Genomic DNA, 12,793 nt, shown 5'->3' on the forward strand with positions numbered 1-12,793 from the left:
TATTAAAATAAGTTATCATTATATATAGCATGGAATTGCACATTCCTCCTTTGAATCCGATAGAGCTTCACCATATCCTTAACAATTTGGGAAAAACATGCTATTATTTTTCTTTATAAAATTTCTCCTGTTAGGCTGTGATGGTTGTCATCAGCAGTAACTCCTCTGAAGGCTTTGTCAAAAGAGTCGAAAAAATTGGAAAGGTGAGAATAAAGCTGTTTGCTGAATATGAAGAAAAGAGCATTGAATTACAATTCACACTCTTACTTCTCCTTCTATGCTTTCAGATGTTTGACATTTGAAAATTTTGCTCTAGAAGAGATGCCCTATATAATTCTTACTTTAAGGAGCAAGTTGCTTTTATAATTTTTTAATTATTCTACCATTCAAGTATTTCCATTTAAATTAAATTCAATACCATTTTTAAAAAATCAAAAGTGCAGCCAGTATTCAATTCCTGGGCTAAATAATTTTAGAAAGCTTTGTGTTATTGAACCTACAGGGTTTTTCTGTAGTTTTACCTCTTTCTTTCTGTGATTTTCCCCATTAGTCACATAAGTGACTGCAATATAACAGACATTGAGGATAAAGAAGGACTGAATAGAACAATCCTAGGCCTCATGAAGTTGAGAATCTAGAAAGGGAGTCAAGCAATTCAATCATTCAGAGACAATTTATTGAGTTCCTGGCCTAAGATGAGCACAACAAAACCCCAGCACAGAGGAATCATTTTAATGGGAGACATAGACAATAGGTAAGCCAACTTAAAAAAAAATCGTACTGGTTTTTCTTTAATAGGGATGCATATTTGACCTAATAAGCACATTATAAAAAGAGTAGTGATTGAGAAGAGGTTTTTTAACTGAGTGGTCCGAAAGGGCCTCCCTGAAAAAGTCTGTTTTGAACAGATTTCTGAATAATATCAGCTAGGAAGCTGCGTAAAAATCTCAGGGATGGGTGATTTTTCCAGTCAAAAGACTGTAAAGGCTCCAAAGTCACAATAGAGCTATAAGTTTCTCTAATAAAGTAACTTCTGACAAAGAATGAGAAGAAATAACTAACCCAGGTTTGAAAGAAAAGGGACAGACTTTCTATGGAATTCATATTTAATTAAAGCTCTAAAGGACAAAAATACAATAGAGCAAAATTCTGGTCACGCTGATATACCTAATGAAATTTCGTAAACAAGGTGTGTGTAGCAAAGAGTGTGTGGGAATGATGGTAAGAACAGTGGGGAAGAGTCATCCCTGAACATGTTCTTAAATGAAGCAATCCTTGTGTTGTTTTAAAGGGTAAATTGGAGTTTGCCTAAGTGATTAGAGAAGGATGCCTCTGCTTATGGAAGTTCAAATCCATAAAGATGTGATAAACTACTGCAGATATTTTCATGTATATTTGTTGTTGCTTCTAGTAATAGTGATCTAAAAACTCCTACTTAAGACAACTAAAAATCCAGACAAAATAGCTTTTAAATTTAAAAATATCTGAATGATTATAAAAATAAGTGAGGGATTACTGGGCCAAAATAGGAAATACAATGAGAGCCTAGAGATATATGCCCTGAAGCCATTTTAGCTATGAGAGCATTTGAAACTGCTAAAACACACTGAGCTGTGTTGTTAATGGACTCTTGATACTAGAGAAACAAAATTCAAAATCCAGCAGCAATCAAATTTGAGGACTTTGGTACAACCCAAATTTAAGTTGAGATCCCCAAAGCAAAAGGAGAAGCAGAAATAAGACTATAGCCTACCTAGCCTTCTGTGTAAACTGAGAAAGTCAATCACTGAATTTGGAGTATGATTGTCTTGTAGAATCTCAGATATAAGAGAAAATCCTGCCAAGGAGGACCATACCATTATTATAGCTCTTAATTATCCCTACTCAATAAGAGTTTCAAATATAATATCTTGAACATAGCAAAATGTAACAAAGCACACAAAGAAAAACCATTAACAAGATTTGATAGACAAAATGGGATTAAGTATGATGTTAAAATGATCGATAAAGATTGTAAAATGGCTTGATTACTCTGCTCAAAGAAATGAGAGGGGAAGCAAATTGAACAAAAAACTGAACCTAAAAATGATATCGAGAAAGGTTTTATAAATGAACCAAATGGATACTCTAGAACTTTAAAGATATGACAGGGGTGCCTGGGTGGTCACTTAATTAAACCTCCAATTCTTTTTCCTTTTTTTTTAACACCTTAATTTTATTTTATTTCTTTCATTTTGGCTCAGGTCATGATGTCAGGGTTGTGAAATAGAGCCCAGAGTTGGGCTCTGTGCTGAGCCTGGAGCCAGATTAATATTCTTTTCCCTTCTTTTTCCATCCCTCCCTGCACTCTCACTTGCTCGCTCTCTCTTGCTGGCAAATAAATAGATAGATAGATAGATAATAAACAAATCAAAACAAAAGCAGATTATGAAAATAAATATAAAGATTTTGAAATGAAAACAAGTTCAAAATAAAATAGAGAAGACCTACACAGCTAAAAGTTCATTCAGAAAATCTACTATTAAAGAAGTCAGTATGACACAATGTTAAGATATCAAAAGATTTGAGCATGTACTTTACAGAAAGGGTAATCCAAATGGCCACTCATATATAAAAACTGTTTATCTCTATTATGAATCTGGAATTAAATTAAATTAAATTAAAAATAAATTAAAACCTAAAATGACATACTATTACACACTTACCATATTGGGCAACAGTAAAATTGTCTTGCAAGAATGTGAAAGAATGAAAGTGCCCATAATAAAAACATTTGAGGTAAGTTGGACAATATTTAGAAAACTTAAAAATAAAAATAAATATTTGGTCCATTCTTAGAAATACAACATGGAACTAAATGAATATTTTCACCAGGATATGCAAACAGATGATTATAGCTATTTCATTCATAACGGCAGATCAGTAGTGGTCTGTTTGCACAATGTTACATTAAATAAGAGAGAATATTAACAAACTGGGAGGAGGGGCTAGGTTGTTATCATAAACAGATCTTCTATGGTGCTGATTATGTTCTATTTCTCAATATCTTTAAGTTAAAAAAGTTTTCAAATTTATATCTAGATAGACAGATGATAGATGATAGATAGATATCCCAGAAGCTGCAAAGCTAGGCTAAGACCAGGCTTTAAAGGGCATTTCTATACTCTACTAAATACTTGAAACCATTCATTACATCATAGCTCAGTGTTCAAATCTCCATTTGTTTCCTCAGTTTCCTAATATTTATCTTAAGGTGACCTGATCCAGACTTTTGATCACCTTTGTCTAAATATTTCTATTTTAACAAAGTCCTTTTGAACACTCAGAGACTAAAACTTAGAAAAATACTCTGATTGTTATCTCACTAGAGTGGAAAATATATAGTTACCCATTAACTAATGATATCCATGTCTACATTAATCCATGACATTTTTAATTCTTGGGAGCTTTTGGTTAAATGAATTTTTTAAGCTTCCTTTAAATGAAGCATTAAGCTATCACCACATGAATAAAATTAAAGAACTAAATGAAAACAGGCAAGAATTTACAGAGTAATAGAATGTGCAGTGGAAAGAGTACAATTCTGAAATCATAAAGCCTAAATTAGTGTGATGCATCTTTACCAGCCATGTAATCATAAACCAGTTATCTAAATGTGTTAGCCTCAGTTTTTTCACCCATGAAATGGTGATGATAATACTTATTATGCAGAGTTGTTGTGTGGATGTGATGAAGCATGGAGCATGAGAGTCTCATACTCCATGCTAAAATGATAGCTATTTTTATGCTTATAATAATTCTAATAATAGTAATTAAATTGTTCAAAATGGTAATATTCATTTATATTGAGGCATTGTATTGACTATTCATAGACACATTTACCAAGATAAATTTCATTTTACTTTACCCCCTCTGAGGATATATATTCCCTAATTCAATATGAATCTCATTATGAATAATAATTATCATAATAAATATGCTGATTTTTCTTCTATTTATTTTTACGGAGGTATCCTTTACTGTTGAACATAAATAAACTTAAGCAAGTCTGTCTTATTCAAAATTTGCATGCTGCTTTCTTATGTAACTAGATGATAGAGTTGTATGAAATAAATTCATGCAGTTAAGACATTTATGTTTGGAAAACTGGGTGGTCAGTTTAGTATTTCAAAAGAAGATTTTAAATTTAAACCTTAAAACTGAGCTCTTTCCGCCTTATTTATAGACCATCCTTCATGCTTCATAAGTACTCCTTCATTGTAAACTAAGTAATAGTTTTTGTCACAGTGTATATAACGAAAATGGATTTTATAGTCTATTATTTCAGAGTTAGTTGCTGTTTTTACTACCTTACTTCCTTTTTTGAAAAAATAGATTAATTCTACAAAAAGTTTTTTCCAGCTTTATTGAAAAAAAATCGACATATTATAATTTGTAAATTTAAGAAATGATTTCTTATAACATTGCATTGTGTAAATTTTGTACAATTTGATAAATTGGTATACATCTTTATTGCAATATAATCTACATAAAAATATTAATACATCTACTATCTCGTATAGGTGCCACTGTTTTTTTATGCATGTATCGTAAGTAATTTCAAGATCTACTCTCTTAGCAACTTTTATGTATATAGTATAGTAGAGATAAACTTCAGAGGTCTTGTGGGTTTTGTTCCAGACTGCCTCAATAAAGTGATTATCTCAATAAACTAAGTCAAATTATTATTTTTTTTGGTTTCCCAGTGCATATAAAAAATTATGTTTCCCAGTGCATATAAAAAATAAACACTATACTGTACTGTTCAAAAGCATTATGTTTTTAAAGAAAAACAATGTATATACCTTAAGTAAACTAGTTCTGAGTTTTCAGTGGGTCATAATTACTGATCACAGATCACCATAACAAATACAATAATAATGAAAAAACTTGAAATATTGCAAGAATTACCAACATGTGACAGAGAGACACAAAATGAACAAATGTTGTTAGAAAAATGGTGGCTGCAGACCTCTTTTATACAAGATTGCTATAAACTTTCAACTTGTAAGAATGTGATATATGCAAAGTTTAATAAAGGGAAGCACAATAAAAAAAGTATGTATATTTTATTAACTATGATCATCATGCTGTACATTAGATCCCCAGAACTTTTTCATATTATAGTTGCAAGTTTGCACCCTTTGACCACCTTACTCCACCCCAGGTTCACCCCTTGTCAACTCAACTCTAAGTTTCCATTAGTTTGCCTTTTCCTCAGATTCTGTATGTAAGGGATATCATAATACATAAATTTAAAAAATATATAAAATCTTTGAAATATTTCACTTAGTATAATACCTTCAAGATCCATCCATGCTGTTGTAAATGGCAGTATTTCTTAATTTTTCATGGTTAAGTAGTATTCCATAGGATATATTTACCATATATATTTTATTCATTCATCCATTAATGGATACTGAAGTTATTTCCATCTCTTGCTTAGAGTTAATAATTTTATAATAAACATAAGAGTGCAGATATGTCTTTGAACAGTGACTTCGTTTCCTTTAGATATATACCTAGAAGTGGGATTACTGAATCATATGGTAATTTTACTTTTAATGATAGGAATAATCTCCATACTGTTTTCCATACAAATTATATCCCTATCACAGTGCCTAATTTCCCCATTTTCCCCAATATTTACCAAAATTTGTTAGTTTCAATTTTTTGGTAGTATATATTCTAATAAGTAGTAATATCTTGCTGTGTTTTTCAGAGGTAAACAACAACAACAACACCATAATGACTTTGCCCTGAGTTTTTTACATTGAGCACTTTTTAATGCTCCTGTTGGTCATTTATATAACTTTTTGAAAAAAAAAGTCTATTGAGATCCTTTTGCTATTTTTTAAATTATATATTTTTTTCTATTTGTATCTGTTGGTTCTTAACCTCTTTTCAGATATAGGATTTGTACGTATTTTCTTACATTCTGTGGATTGTGTTTTCATTCTCTCTCTCTCTTTTTTTTTTTTTTTGGCAATGCAGAAACTTTAGTTTGATGTAATACCATTTATTTATTTTTGCTTTTTTTGCTTGTGTTTTTGGTCTGGTATCCAACAAACTATTGGCAAGACCAATGTCAAGGAGAATTTTTCCTATGTTTTCCTTTAGGAAATTGAGTTTCATGCATCACCTTTAAGTCTTTAATCTATTTCAAGTTAAGAATTATGAGTGATATAAGGTTCCAGTTTCATACTGTTTATGTGACTATTCAGTTTTAAATATCATTTATTGAACAGACTATCTTTACCCGTTACATATGAGGCCCCTGTCAAATATTAGGTGACTGTATGAAAAGATTTCTTTCTGGACACTCAGTTTTGTTCTACTTGTTTGTTGGTCTGTTTTTATGCCAGTATACTTTATTGTTTTGAGCATGAGGGCTTTGTAGTATAGTTTCAAATCAAGAAGTGTAATTTCTCTTCTTCATTCTTTCTCAGAACTGCTTTGATTATTTGTTGTCTTTTATGGTCTCATATAAATTTTAGGATTCTTTACTTACTTCTGTAAAAAAATAATATTGGATTTTTTAAAAGATATTTAATTTATTTATTTGACAGAGAGAGATGACAAGCAGGCAGAGAGGCAGGCAGAGAGAGAAGAGGAAGCAGGCTTCCTGCTGAGCAGAGAGCCTGATGCGGGGCTCGATCCCAGGACCCTGGGATCATGACCTGAGCTGAAGAAAGCAGCTTAACCCACTGAGCCACCCAGGCGCCCCTAACATTGGATTTTTGATAGGAATTGGATTTACAGATGGTTTTCGGTAGTATGGACATTTTTTTTTTTTTTTTTAAATTTTATTTATTTATTTGAGAGAGAGACAGTGAGAGAGAGCATGAGCGAGGAGAAGGTCAGAGGGAGAAGCAGACTCCCCATGGAGCTGGGAGCCCGATGCGGGACTCGATCCCGGGACTCCGGGATCATGACCTGAGCCGAAGGCAGTCGTCCAACCAACTGAGCCACCCAGGCGTCCCAGTATGGACATTTTAACAATGTTAATTCTTACCATTCATAAATATGAGCTATCTTTCCATTTGTGTCTCCTTCAATTTCTTTATCAATGTCATAGTTTATGGAGTACAGATCTTTCATCTTCTTAGTTAAATCTATTCCTAAATATTTTATTATTTTTGATGCTATTGTGAATTAGATTGTTTTCTTTATTTTTTCAGATAGTTCATCATTAGAGTATTAAAATGCTCCTGTCTTGTGCTTTCTTTGGCAGCACATATACTAAAATTGGAATGATGCAGAGAAGATTACTGTGAACACTGAACAAGGATGACATGAAAAACTGGGAAGCATTCCATATTTTAAAATATGAAACAAAACAAAATTCTTGTCTTTTATATATTGATCTTGTATTTGGCAGCTTTACTAAATTTATTCAAAATTTTTTGTGAAGTTTTTAGGATTTTTTAACATGTAAGTTCATGTTATCCAATAAAATAAAATTTTACTTCTTCCTTTTTTTTTTTTTGGAGTCTCTTATTTCTTTGTGTTCCTTCTTTCTCTGGCTAGGACATCCAGTACTTTATCAAATGAGAGTAGTGAAAGTGGACACACTTGTCTTTTTTCTGATCTTTAAGGGGAAAACTTTCAAACTTTTTTAATTGAATATGAGATTAGCTCTGGGCTTGCAATATGTGTTTTTTCTTTAATGGATTTTTTAAATTATTTTTAAAAATTTTTTATAAACATATAATGTGTTTTTATCCCTAGGGGTACAGGTCTGTGAATCACCAGGTTTACACATTTCACAGCACTCACCATCACTCACCATAGCACCTGCCCTCCCCAATGTCCATACCCCCACCATCCTCTCCCAACACACCTCTCCCCAGCAACTCTCAGTCTGTTTTGTGAGATTCAGTCTTTTATGGTTTGTCTCCCTCCCAATCCCATCTTCTTTTATTTTTCTTTTCGTTCGCCCGAAACCGCCTATGTTGCATCTCCACTTCATCATATCAGGGAGATCATATGATAGTTGTCTTTTCAGATTGATTTATTTCGCCAAGCATAATACCCTCTAGTTCCATCCACGTCATCACAAATAGCAGGATTTCATTTCTTTTGATGGCTGCATAGTATTCCATTGTACATATATACTACATCTTATTTATTTATTCATCTGTTGAAGGACATTTAGGTTCTTTCCATAGTTTAACTATTGTGGACATTGCTGCTATAAACATTTGGGTGCATGTGCCCCTTCAGAATGCCACGTTTGTATCTGTAGGGTATATACCCAGTACTACAAGCACTGGGTCATAGAGTAGTTCTATTTTCAGCTTTTTGAGGCACCTCCACGCTGTTTTCCAGAGTGGTTGCACCAGCTTGCATTTCCACGTACAGTGAAGGAAGGTTGCCCTTTCTCCACATCCTCGCCAGCATCTGTCATTGACTGACTTGTTCATGTTAGCTATTCTGAAAGGTGTGAGGTGGTATCTCATTCTGGTTTTGATTTGTATTTCCCTGATGCTGAGTGATGTGGAGCATTTTTTCATGTGTCTCTTGGCCATTTGGATGTATTCTTTGCAGAAATGTCTGTTCATGTCCTCTGCCCATTTCTTCATTGGATTATTTGTTCTTAGGGTGTTGAGTTTGATAAGCTCTTTATAGATTTTGGATACTGGCCCTTTATCTGGTATGTCATTTGCAAATATCTTCTCCCAGATAACTTCTGACAGTCATCTTTTGGCTTTGTTAACTGTTTCCTTTGCTGGGCAAAAGCTTTTTAATCTGATGAAATCCCAATAGTTCATTCTTGCCCTTTCTTCCCTTGCCTTTGGCGATGTTCCTAAGAAGAAGTTGCTGCTCCTGAGGTCAAAGCGGTTGCTAACTATTCTCTTCTCAAGGATTTTGATGGATTCCTTTCTCATATTATGCTTCTTCATCCATTTCCAGTCTATTTTCATGTATGGTGTAAGGAAATGGTCCAATTTCATTTTTCTGCATGTGGCTGTTCAATTTTCCCGACACCTAGGCCAGCGGCTACGTCTTTTCTCCGGGGGCGGCGTGCTGTGCTTTCCCCACACTTGCTCCTGGGAATGCGGTGACAGTGGTGTGCAACCACCCTTCTCGCTCAGGCAGAGAGGATGTTAGGGCAAAGGGTATTTCGTTCCATGCGGGTATCTTCCACCGTGCTTCACAGACTAACTCAGGCAAGCAGCAGCATCCCCAAACCGAAATATGATATCCAACGAATGCTTTGCTTTGCAAGGGTAGATGGCCAGGCAAAGAGGCTTTCGAAGTATGCGGGTTTCTCCAACCAAGAGACTGGGCTCAGGCAAGCAGCTGCAGCCCACAGAACATTTCTCAGCGAATGCTGTGCTTTCTCAGAGGCTTTGGCTTGGAGCGAACAGCACTTCGCCGCGGCTTCCTCAGCAAGGCTTCAGTCGCGTCAAGGAAGAAGAGCTGCGAGAGAGCTGGTCCCTCTTGGGCCTTGCTTTCCCGGGCTCCAAGTTCACGTCCTGGATTCACTCTGCAAGGCCGAACTAAGCAGACACAATCACAAACCTGTAGCAGCGTGAGTGAACTAGCATGGCACTCTATGCCTATTACCATCTCCTGGCGTAGGTCAGGCGACAGGATCCCTGCACACGGCCCGTGCATTGGGATTGGGAACTGAGGGGGACAGTCTCCACTCCTTCCCCAGCGCACCCCATGCCACGCACAACGCTGCCACATCTTGGTGGAAGATGGCATCTGACTGCCCGTTTCTCCATGGGGTTGTTTCTGCGAGTTCCGGGTTTGGCACCTTGGGGCAAGCCCGTCTGTCCTTGGTAGAGGTGGCCAAGAAGATGATGTCCCCTTGGGACCAGAGGCACAGGACAGGCTTGCCTTCTACTCAGATTCCTTCCTCAGAGTGGAGCACGCACCCCTGCCCTACGGTTCCCTCATATCTCCTTAGCAGCCAGGCTTCCATCTCTCCGCCCAGGGAGCGGGTGACAATTGTCTGGCCACTGGCCTGCTGTTGGTGCCACGGTAGGCTATCCTGCTTCCCGAGCGTTTCCCGACCCCAAGGCCAAAGGCTCCTTCTCTTCCCCGGGGCAGCGTGCTGCGCCTTCCCCACACTTGCTCCTGGGGTGTGCGGTGACAGGCATGTGCGACCATGCTTCTCTCTCAGGCAGAGGGGATGCTAGGGCGCAGAGTGTTTTGCTCCTTCCGGGTGTCCTCCACCGTGCTGCGGAGACTAGCTCAGGCAAGCAGCAACAAAATCCCCAAACCCAACTCTGATTTCCCAACGAATGCTGTGCTTTCCCAGGAAGATGCCCAGGCAAAGAGGCTTTCGCTGTATGCGGGTTTTCCCACCAAGAGACTGGGCTCAGGCAAGCAGCAGAAGCCCACAGAACATTTGTCAGCGAAAGCTGTGCTTTCGCAGAGGCTTTGGCTTGCAACGAACAGCACTTCGCCGCGGCTTCCTCAGCAAGGCTTCAGTCGCGTCAGGGAAGAAGAGCTGCGGGTGAGCTGGTGCCTCTTGGGCCTTGCTTTCCCGGGCTCCATGTTCGCGTCCTGGGTTCACCCTGCCAGGCCGAACTAAGCAGACACAGCCACAACCGTGCAGCAGAGTGTGTAGCCTTGATGGCACTCTATGCACACTACCAACTCCTGGTGTAGGCATCGCTTGGCCTTTTACTCTGGCGCTCAGGCGGACTCGCGGACTAGGCCAGTGCGTACCACACAGGAAAGGAGAGGTGACAGGATCCCTGCACACCGACTGTGCACTGAATAGGGTGCTTTGGTGGACTGACCCTACTCGTTCCCCTTCAACCCCATGTCTCCTGCAAGCTTCCACATCCTGGAGGAAGAAGGCATCTGAAGACCAGTTCTATCTGGGCGTTGTTTCTCGAGTTCAGGGTAGGCGCCTAGAGGCAAGCCCATGTCTCCACCACGGACAGGTGGCCAAGGAGCTGCTGTCTCCTTGGGACAAATGCTCAGCACAGGCAAGCTTGCTGCCCAGACTCCTTCCTCAGAGTGGAGTCCTTTCCCCTGCCCTAATCCTCCCTACGTGTCTCCTTATCAGCCAGGCTTCCATCGCTCTGCAGTGACAGACGAGTCCCTTTCCTTCAGGCTCTTTCCACAGGCGCCACCGCGCTTCTCTCTCAGGCAGAGGGGATGCCCAGGCAAAGAGGATTTCGCTCCATGCAGGTTTATTACACCATGATGTGGAGACTAGCTCCAGCAAGCAGCAGGCAGCATGCCACAGACACGACTCTGACTTCCCAAAGAATGCTGTGCTTTCCCAGAGGGGATGTCCCGGCAAAGAGGCTTTTGCTCTATGCGGGTTTCTTCCATCGAGCTGCGAATACTAGGCTAAGGCAAGCAGCAAAATCAGCCCACAGAACCGACTCTGATTTCCCACGACTGCTATGCTTTCACAGAGATTTTCAGCTTGGCGGGAACCGCACTTCGCTGCTGCTTCCTCAGCAAGGATTTGGTCGTTTGCTGTGTCGCGCCAGGGAAGAAGAGCCGCGGGAGAGCTGGTGCCTATTGGGCCTTTCTTTCCCGGGCTCCAAGTTCGCGCCCGGGGTTCACCTTGCTAAACCGAACTAAGCAGACACAGTCACAACCCTGCAGCAGCGTGTGTGGCCTAGCATAGCACTCTATGCCAATTACCATCTCCTGGCGCAGGTAAGGCTTTGCCTTTGCTCCTGTGCTCAGACATACTCGCGGTCTAGGCCAGTGCCTTCACCACAGGAGAGAGGAGGCGACAGGATCCCTGCACTCGGCCCGTGCACTGGAATGGGGAACAGTGGGGGAGTGTCTCCACTCCTTTCCCTGCAAACCCTCTGACATCCACAACGCTGCCACATCTTGGTGGAAGAAGGCATCTGATGCCCGTTTCTCCATGGGGTTGTTTCTGCGAGTTCCAAGTATGGCACCTGGGGACAAGCCCAAGTCTGCCCTTGGAACAGGTGGCCAAGGAGATGCTGTCCACTTGGACCAGAGGTACAGGACAGTCCTATCTTCTGCCCAGACTCCTTCCTCAGAGTGGAGCACGCACCCCTGCCCTACTGTCCCCCATGTCTCCTTAGGAGCCAGGCTTCCATTTCTCCGCACAGGGAGTGGGTGACACTTGTCCTGCCACTGGCCTGCTCTTGGTGCCACGGCAGGCTATCCTGCTTCCCGAGCGTTTCCAGACCCCAAGGCCAAAGGCTCCTTCTCTTCCCCGGGGGCGGCGTGCTGCGCCTTCCCCACACTTGCTTCTGGGGAGCGCGGTGACAAACGAGTGCGACCATGATTCTCTCTCAGGCAGAGGGGATGCTAGGGCAAAGAGTATTTTTCTCCATGCGGGTGTCTTCCACCGTGCTGTGGAGACTAGCTCAGGCAAGCAGCAGCAGCATCCCCAAACCCAACTCTGATTTCCCAAAGAATGCTGTGCTTTCCCAGGGGAGATGCCCAGGCAAAGAGGCTTTCGCTGTATGCGGGTTTCTCCCACCGCGAGACTGGGCTCAGGCAAGCAGCAGAAGCCCACAGACCATTTCTCAGCGAATGCTGTGCTTTCGCAGAGGCTTTGGCTTGGAGCGAACAGCACTTCGCCGTGGCTTCTTCAGCAAGGCTTCAGTCGCGTCAGGGAAGAGCTGCGGGAGAGTTGCTGCCTCTTGGGCCTTGCTTTCCCGGGCTCCAAGTTCGCACCCGGGGTTCACCTTGCGAAGTCGAACTAAGCAGACACAGCCAAAACCCTGCAGCAGCGTGCGTGGCCTAGCATGGCACTCTATGCCAATTACCATCTCCTGGCGCA

At 40.2% G+C, this 12,793-nt stretch overlaps 1 non-coding gene across 1 annotated transcript; it reads left to right on the plus strand.

Moving 5' to 3' along the window:
* The first annotated feature begins 7,257 nt into the window (after window positions 1–7,257).
* Window positions 7,258–7,364, plus strand: LOC131815381 (U6 spliceosomal RNA). Its single transcript, XR_009347697.1, has one exon. It is a non-coding gene; the product is annotated as a U6 spliceosomal RNA (small nuclear RNA).
* The last annotated feature ends 5,429 nt before the right edge of the window (window positions 7,365–12,793 follow it).

The sequence above is a fragment of the Mustela lutreola genome, chromosome 14 (genome assembly GCF_030435805.1).
Source record: "Mustela lutreola isolate mMusLut2 chromosome 14, mMusLut2.pri, whole genome shotgun sequence".
Classification (NCBI taxonomy): Eukaryota; Metazoa; Chordata; class Mammalia; order Carnivora; family Mustelidae; genus Mustela; species Mustela lutreola.